Source organism: Malus sylvestris, chromosome 10 (genome assembly GCF_916048215.2).
Source record: "Malus sylvestris chromosome 10, drMalSylv7.2, whole genome shotgun sequence".
NCBI classification, from domain to species: Eukaryota; Viridiplantae; Streptophyta; class Magnoliopsida; order Rosales; family Rosaceae; genus Malus; species Malus sylvestris.
This window is the reverse complement of record NC_062269.1, coordinates 4,229,193-4,238,640: the sequence shown is the minus strand read 5'-3', so window position 1 is coordinate 4,238,640 and position 9,448 is coordinate 4,229,193. Positions and strand designations below refer to the sequence as shown.

Here is a 9,448-nt window from a genome sequence, read left to right as displayed (position 1 = left end):
ATTTAACCTTAAAAGACAAAGTCAGCTCATTGGCCACACGCCACTGCATGCACCGCCGCATGTGGTGGTTTCCGGCGAACGGAAACCCAATTTTCCAGCTAACTCCAAATATTACCAAATTTTATAAGAATATAGAGTACAAATAAGGGAATAATTTGTATACCTAGGCTGAAGTCCAATTCGGCCAGAAAACACCTAAAAACCACCTCGATCCATCAGGAACCCAAAAAATGGGTGTTCTCGATTCATCGCCAAAATGAACTCCGACGCCTCAACTAGTGCATGAGTTTTGTTCCTGGGGTTGAGGGAAGTTGATTGGTGGTAGTGATCAACGATGTTGACTTCAGAAACAGTGGATCGCCGCTGTGCATCCCTCGGTACCACTGACACCATTCTTCGCGAAAAGGATGAGTTTGGGTGAAAATGGAAGAACAATCAACTGGGTTCGAAGTAAGGATCAATATGGCACCAATCTTGCCGTCAACGGTGGCCAGAATAAGGAGATACTGACGAGTCAAGTTAGCGGGTCAAAGGGGGGTCCGGGTTTGCTGGGTCTCTCCTTCCCTTCTTTTCCCTCATTTTTTCCCTTCCTGATTGGTCACTCTCCCTCCTTTTCTCTCCCGCATCTCTCAGTTTCCCCTCTCTCTTGCTGCCATCAGGCAGCTTATATTTTTTTTTCTCCCATTTTCTTCTTTTCTAATTGGTCCATTCCCAAAGTAATGGGAACCCCTAAACATTTTAAATCCCTATTTTATTTAAGAAACTTCTAACATCTATAACTTCTCCTTCCTCATCCCAATTCACGAACAACCTTCGTCTACGTGCTTGTGGGGTCGAGCTCAATTCAAAAACAATAAGAGTGACCCTCGAAGGTCTACGGATTATAAATACTTATTTTCAAAAATTCAAACTTTGTAATCAAGTAATTAAAATCTAAAATTTATTTAAATTCACGAAAATACTATAAAATCCCACGAATACGAAATACGTAAATTACAATAGTGAAATCCAAGAATGAGACATAGAATCTAGCATATAGCACAATACACAATACACACATAGCATAGCATCATCACTTGCAGCTTCTTTGTAACTTTCTGGTTCCACAATACACACATAGCATCTAACATATATGTCTTCTAAGCTTTTTAACTTTACTGGAGTAGAGCTTGGAGTGCTAGTCTTTGAACCTCTACTGCCTGAACTAGATGCTGTACTGTGAATTCCTTATCCATTTTTAGTTTTTTCATCTTCTTCCAAATGGCATCTGTCACTTGTTTCATTTGAAAGAGACACTGAAATTTGTTTCTCAATATCAATATCCCACTTCCAGATTGAGCTTTCATCAAATATCACACTTATGCATAACATGATCTTTTTGGTTTGCAGGTTATATACTTTGTATCCTTTCTCACACTTCCCATATCCAACCAATATACCTTTAGATGAAGATTCCTTAAGTTTGTGTCTCAGTTGATCTAGTATATGGCAGTAGCATAGTGATCCAAATACCCTCAAGTGCTTTACACCTGGCTTTCTGCCATTAAAGGCTTCGAATGGAGTTGAATTTGAGAGTGACTTTGTTGGACATCTCTTTAAAAGGTAGACAACAGTATTCACTGCTTCACCCTAAAAGGAATAGGGTAGGTGTTTCTCATGTATCATTGATTTTTCCATTTCAATGATAGTTCTGTTCTTTCGTTCTGCAACACCATTCTGTTGTGGATAGTATGCAACAGTAAGTTGGCTCTCTAAACCAATGTAATCACAGAACCTCCCAAATTCAATGGACGTATACTCTCATCCAATGTCAGTTCTCAGCCTCTTGATTTTGTATTCGCTTTGGAGTTCAACCATGGCTTTGAATTTCCTGAAAATCCCAAAGACTTCAGATTTAAACTTCAGAAAATAAACCCAGCACATTCTGGTGCAATCATCAATGAAGGTTAAAAAATACTTGCTGCCTCCAATTGATGACACCTGCATTGGTCCACATGTATGAGTTCCAATGGAAGCTTTGCTCTCCATGCTTGGTTCTTATCGAATGATTCTCTGTGCTGCTTTCCCTTTGCACAACTTTCACAGACATGGTGTGATTCTTTTAGCTTAGGTAATCCATAGACAAGCTCTTTATCATGTAGCAACTTTAGACTTTGAAAATTGAGATGTCCAAACCTCTTGTGCCAATTCCAGGTGACTTCTTCCACAATTGCTTTCATTGCAGTGTGATTCTCATATTCTAATGTAAGGGGAAAACATCGGTTATTTGTCATTGGTACTCTTGCAATAAGTTCCTTAAGGCTCATGTCTTAAAAAATATCCACCATATAATCTCCAAACAAGAGAAAATGGCCATGTTCAACCATTTGGCCTACACTAGGAAGGTTCTCATCCACACTTGTTTCAATGACAAGAGTTCCCTTTCCAGCAGGTTGTACCAAATCCCCAATTCCCATCTTGACCTTTGCAGAGACATTCTTGTTTACATTAATCAACAATGTGTCAATGACTCATGTGAGGTTATGTGATTGCTGCAAGCATTATCAACATACCAAATGGTATTATCTTTGACTACAGATGCTGAGTGACAAGCATAGAACATATTTCATTCCCTATTCGATTGGCAAAGTTGGTTGTAGAAATCATCTTGTCGCTGTTGCAACCCCTTGCTAAATGCCCAAACCTGTCACATTTATTGCAATTGGGTTTCCCCTTAAACCAACACACTCCATAATGTAACTTGTCGTAGTATTTGCAAGCATCCTTGGAGTTCTCACCACTATTTGTTTGTTTGAAGTTTCCTATAGGCTTATATTCCCATTTCTTGCCTTTTCCTTTCCAGCCCTTTTTGAACTTGAAACCTCCATTTTGCGCATTGTTTGCTGCATTGTTAGTATTGATGCTAAGGTCGAGAATGCCTTTCCAGGTGCACTTTCAGCATGCCTCTCTAGCCTTTGTTCATATGCCTTAAGAGGTCCAACCACCTCTTGTAACTTCATTTCCTCAGTAAGTTTACTATGCTCAATCACAGATACAATTCGTTCATAAGTTCTAGTCAGGCTTATTAGAATCTTCTGCATAATTCTCTCTATACTGAGTTCTTCATCATAAGATTTCCTTTGATTTGTTATGTCAAACAACCTAGTTAAATAGGTGGACACAGATTCATCTTCTCTCATCCTAGTATATTCACAGTCTCTTCTCAGGGATTGCAATTTCACAGACTGTACATGTTTATCACCTCTATACTCATTTTGTAGAACATCCCAAGCCCCTTTTGATGTTTCTTCATTTGCAATGCAAGGGAAGACTTCATCTGAGACGGCATTTTGAATCAGCCAAAGCTTTTGCATCCCTCAACATAGTCTCATTCTTGGCTTTCTGGGCAAGCTGCAATTTATCTTCATCTTTCTCTTTATCATTACCTTTCTCATCAATTTGTTCTAGGGTTTTAAACCCAGATTCAACCAAATCCCATAAATCATGAGATTTAAGGATTGTTCATAGCTTAATCATCCAGAAATCATAGTTTGTTCCATTGAAGATTGGAGCTCGACCTTCACTTCCACTGGATCCTACCATTTGAGACCTCAGACAAAAATTGGAGATCGATTTCGTTGAATCCTCCTCTTTCTTTGATTTCACGACGCCCAGATTCGAGAATCGAAACTACGCTCTAGATACCATGTTTCAAATAAGTGTCTAGATTTCATTACAATTTTGCTTTACTGGATTTGGAAAGGATTTAAGAAAGTAATAATTAAAGAAGAGAAGATATTCATATATTTCTGAGCTTCTTACAAAAGCTGCAGCTGCAAGATATATATCCCTCACATCACCAAACATTCCCTTACACATTGCTTTGTTTTCAATCTAGGCCATACATACTAGGTCATTCCTAATGACATGACACTGGGCTACTATCTATGACATATGAGTCATATAAATTTAGATTCTATCAAAACCATACACCTGTCTATTTGACTCAAGCAGACCATTGTAACTTAAATCAAATAAGCCAAGAACAATTTACATTCCAATATACAACTGGAACTCGAAATTTTGTGAGAGAGGAATTTCCAGCTCCAAAAGGGGTAGCAACATCCTGCCTCGCAACTCAATTTAAATTCTTTTACATTCATATAAAAAATTGAGTATAATAAAAACTGAACCAAAAGTCTTAATTGCTTACCTAAGTGAAGAGTATTTTGGAAAACGGCACTATTGGAAGTTGCTGCTGCGGTTGGGGCTTTGCCTGGAAATAGTCGACTCGCTGGACTTAGGGCTGGTTTGGTATTGCTGTGCTTTGAAAAAAAACTGCTTTTGTTGTGCTGTGAGAATAAGCGGCTGTGAAATAAAGCTGTAGAGTGTTTGGTAAACTTTTTTGTAAAAATGCTTTTGAAAAAAAAACAGTATTATAGTGTTTGGTAAACTTTTATGTAAAACAGATGTGAAAAAATGCTGGTTTTTCAAAGCTGGGTTTTGCAGCTTCTTGCTTTTGGCTTTTTTTCACCCAAAACTGTGAAAAAAAACTGAAGTTGAATGTTTACCAAACACAAAAAAACTCCCAGCTTTTTTCAGAATCACCTCAGTACCAAACCAGGCCTTAGATGCCCCAAGGCTCATCCCACTTATCTGAAAAATGAGTGGGCAATATGATTGATTCTTTGTGACTTGATTTATTTGTTCATGTAACATATAATTTAAAGGGAATGAAGAACACTGGTTTCTAGGATCAGGACAAAGATATTTTTGTAAGTTTTACAAATTGCATATTGTGTTCGTTGAATTGGAAAAAACGGTATTAAAACCTCAAATGCTGAAAATTGGTAAAATTATTGTAATTACCTCTAAATTTGGGTTTTAGATTTCCTTGTTCAATTACGTTGAGAGCTAGAAGTCCAAGAGTGATTGCAAACTTGGTTCCTATAAATGTTAATTGAAATATAATCATGCTCAAAAAAATTTATTAATTAATAAGCTGTTTGAACTATAATACATTGTAATAAAATGTTTTTCTCACCAGTTCAACTATCCATTGTAAGCCTTTGAACTAGTTCAAAAGAGGCTTTAAGTCACGAATTGGTACGATGTTCATTGTCTTGTAAATCTGCAGGCAAAATATACATATTGTTAGGAAAAAAATAACTGCATATCAAAATGTATAATATATAAGTTTTTAATTGTAGATGTATAGAAGCTACAACCTGTTGTTAAATTTTGCAGAACATCTTTGTAAACTATATTTTTTGTAAATATATTTTGCATTTCATTGTTGTTAGCAATTAAAACTTTGAGCCCTCTCTTGATGTGACTCTAGATAATGCAACATATAATTGACCATGAGTGAAAACAGGTTGTGGTAAATAAAGTCCCACTTATTTCAATGATTGTCCTTGACTTTTGTTAATTGTCATTGCATAACATGGCCTTATTAGAAATTGACGTCTTTTAAATACAAAAGGCCATTTGTTTTCAGTTGTTGTTAGGGTTATTCTAGGAATGTAAACTTTGTAATTAATGTTGCTGCGAGCAAGTATTCTAGCTTCAATAATTCTATCAAAGTTTACATTCCTAGAATAACCCTAACACACAAACCTAAAAATTAGTTTAAGTTTCGGAGCAACATAATGGGCATTCCAATCTTTAAAATTAACTTGTGGGAAGGCAAGCCATTGAAATCAAGTGTGTTGAGAAATTCTGTAGGATACATTATACTAAGACTGTCAAAATTTCCAGAAGATGAGTATAAAGAATCAGAGCTTAAATAAATGTGTTTTTGACCAGGTAACAAATATATAGCATAATCATTTATCTCTACTACAATATTATTTTTTGGTGTAATAATAGCTCGCTCTCGTAAATATTCAAAACTGGCAAAATTATTTTCAAAGTCTAGATAAGTTGCTGAAAAAATAGAATGAATAGGATCAGAGTATGAATGAATGAGTAAATCATCTAGAATTTCAATCCAACATGTATCTTTGTCATTTGAATCAAGTGTATCCCCAATTTGGCCATCACCTATCTGTAAAATCCAAGTTGCAAAATCATCAAGTTTTTTCTTTTGGTAATTGTTTAATCCCTTCTGTGAAAGTCTCATATTTTCCTTCAACTGAAATACTTTGAACAAATGCCATAAATAAGATATTTGAAGAGGCATCTATTATCTCTTCTTTTGTTCCACCAGGAATAACTGGTAAAATTTGTCTAAGGTCACTGCCCAATAAAAAAGGTTTGCCACCAATTGGAGCACTTTTATTGGAATAATTTGAATGTGATAAAATATCAAAAAATAATTTGTCTAATGCTTCAAAACAATGTTTATGATTCATGGGAGCTTCATCTCAAATAATAAGATTTGGTTTTTCAATTAATTTAGCAAGATGAGTCCCTTTCTTAATTTGACATGTTGAGCAATCTGTAAGTATGAGAGGAATTTTAAATCTAGAGTGAGCAGTTCTACCACCTGGTAAAAGTAACGAAGCTATTCCAAATGAAGCAACTGCTAAAACAATTTTACCTTCAAACCTGATTTTACTTATTATTGTATGCCATAAAATTGTTTTTCCAGTTCCTCCATGGCCATAAACAAAAAAGAGACTTGACTTTTTTTCATTCACAGTATTAATAACACAATCATAGACAAATTTTTGGGTTTCATTAAGTTGTGCTACCAAAACAGAATGTTCTTGACTTAAATCATCACAATTGTAATTTAATTCTTCCCTCAACAATATGTTTCTAATTTCTGACATTTTTCTCTCATCAGGCACAGGCAAATTATGATCTTTTAAAGAGCTAGATGATGCATTAAATAGTTGCTCTAATTCAAACATAAGGGAATTTTTTAATTCCAATTCTGACAAATTTAGAGTTGGCATTGCAAAAGATTTTCGAAAGTTATACAAAATGTCATTACACATATTTTGCCAATGACTATTAAAAAGCTGTTTACTATTTCACAAAATAAAATTATCGTAACAAATAATTGCCTCAACTCGCAAGATGTTGCAATATTAATTGCATTTCCTAAAGCTTCAATCCACTCTTTGTCATCTCCTAGTAAACCTAAACACTTACACGCTGCTTGATACGATGGTTGAATAATGCTGTTCACAGTTCTAAGGTCATCAAAATTGAGAACACCTTTTTGAATATTGAGAAGCATTCTTAAATAGTGTAACTCAAATAATGCAGGATGCACGTAGGCGATTCTGCCTATGGATCTTCTTTTTCTTTTCCTAGGCTTCCAAATCTTATGTCGAGATTCCCATACAAATTTTGACGGCAATTCTGCATAAGTTAGTGTTCACGTTTTAGGAAAAAATTTATTTGTTTCAAACCAACTTGTCAACATTGTGTGTTCAAAAGCTTTTTTATTAACAATCGATTCAAGTGATTGATTACTATTGAAAACAATAGTTTATTCCAAAGGAAGATGCACTGGCAATCGTTCAACAAGAGATTCTTTCATATGAATTGGATACTCAAACAATCTCCAAACAACGTCGTATGGAGATATATATAGATAAGCAAATATTTCATTGTTTGAAATCTATTCGAAAACAATTCTTGCTCGATTTGAACCTTTGTTTATGTATTTGAAAAGATATTTTATAAGCATTGATTGGCAACATGACTCAACATTTATATGGGCATTGTATCTCAATAATAAATCTGAATTGTAAGGTACAATAAAACTGTTATCAATTTGCATCCCATTTTTAACCACAAATTTCGACGGATTATCACGACGCCTGTACACAGAAAATCATTTGTTTCATAAATTGTTTCACTCTTGTATTGCTTTGGAAAAAACTTAGAACATTTTCCCTCTCGCATACACGGAGAATTTTGATTAAGTTGTCCCCAAGGACCATGAATCATGAATTGGTTGACAATTTCATAAAGAAGATGATCTGAATTTTTATTTGGTATTTCAGCTTAAATGATGGAATCTATGTCGTCAACAAAGAATTGTAAGGCTTCTTTAACCAAATTAAGATGTGAGCTTGAGGCAAGCCTCTTTTCTGAAACTCGATTGTACAAACATCTGTTTGCAATCAAGTTAGAAAATATATAAACCACAGTCAGTTTCATTGTAAAGGCAAAATAAAAAAAACTAAGAAAAAATTCAGTTTTTGAAACTCACCTGCTTCAACTTCATCAAAAGGTTCTCTTGATTTTATGTAGCTAATCATATCAAGTTTCATTTTAAAAACCCTAGAAATCATATATGGTCTATCCTCTAACTTGTATCCAAGTTTTATATCAAATTCTCTACAATTTTAGGCAATTTGATATTGCAAGTGAAGGTTATGAACAAATCAGGATTTCCAAATTGTCTACAAATAGCTATCGCATTTTGATAGTTGTTGAGAAATTCTGTAGGATACATTACACTAAGATTCTCAAAATTTCCAAAAGATGAGTATAAAGAATAAGAGCTTAAATAAACGTGTTTTTGACCAGGTAACAAATCTATTGCATAATCATTTATCTCCGCTACAGTATCATTTTTTGGTGTAACAATAGCTCGCTCTCGTAAATATTCAAAACTGGCAAAATTATTTTCAAAGTCTAGATAAGTTGCTGAAAAAATAGAATGAATAGGATCAGAGTATGAATGAATGAGTAAATCATTTGGAATTTCAATCCAACATGTATCTTTGTCATTTGAATCAAGTGTATCTCCAATTTGGCCATCACCTATCTGTAAAATCCAAGATGCAAAATTAGCAAGTTTTTTCTTTTGATCATTATTTAATCCCTTTTGTGAAAGCCTCATATTTTCCTTCAGCTGAAATACTTTCAATGATTGTCCCTGACTTTTGTTAATTGTCATTGCATAACATGGTCTTATTGGAAATTGACGTCTTTTAAATACAAAGGGCCATTTGTTTTCAGTTGTTGTCAAGGTTATTCTAGGAATAAAAACTTTGTAATTAATGTTGCTCCCAGCAAGTATTCTAGCTTCAATAATTCTATCAAATAATTGAGTCACAACCAATCTTGTTCCATTACACAAACCTAAAGATTGGTTTAAGTTTCGAAGCAACATGATAGGCATTCCAATCTTTAAAATAAACTTGTGCGAAGGCAAGCCATTGAAATCAAGTGTGTTGAGAATTTCTGTAGGATACATTATACTAAGAATCTCAAAATTTCCAGAAGATGAGCATAAAGAATAAGAGCTTAAATAAACACATTTTTGACCAGGTAACAAATCTATTGCATAATCATTTATCTCAACTACAATATTATTTTTTGGTGTAATAATAGCTCGCTCTCGTAAATATTCAAAACTGGCAAAATTATTTTCAAAGTCTGGATAAGTTGCTGAAAAAATTGAATGAATAGGATCAGAGTATGAATGAATGAGTAAATCATCTGGAATTTCAATCCAACATGTATCTTTGTCATTTGAATCAAGTGTATCCCCAAT

The 9,448-nt window shown here is 34.4% G+C and overlaps 1 long non-coding RNA gene across 1 annotated transcript; it reads left to right on the top strand.

The window, feature by feature from the left end:
* Positions 1 to 5,651: 5,651 nt before the first annotated feature.
* Positions 5,652 to 8,818, top strand: LOC126584763 (uncharacterized). The gene is made up of 2 exons (XR_007610106.1): positions 5,652 to 5,787; positions 8,476 to 8,818. It is a non-coding gene; the product is annotated as an uncharacterized LOC126584763 (long non-coding RNA).
* The last annotated feature ends 630 nt before the right edge of the window (positions 8,819 to 9,448 follow it).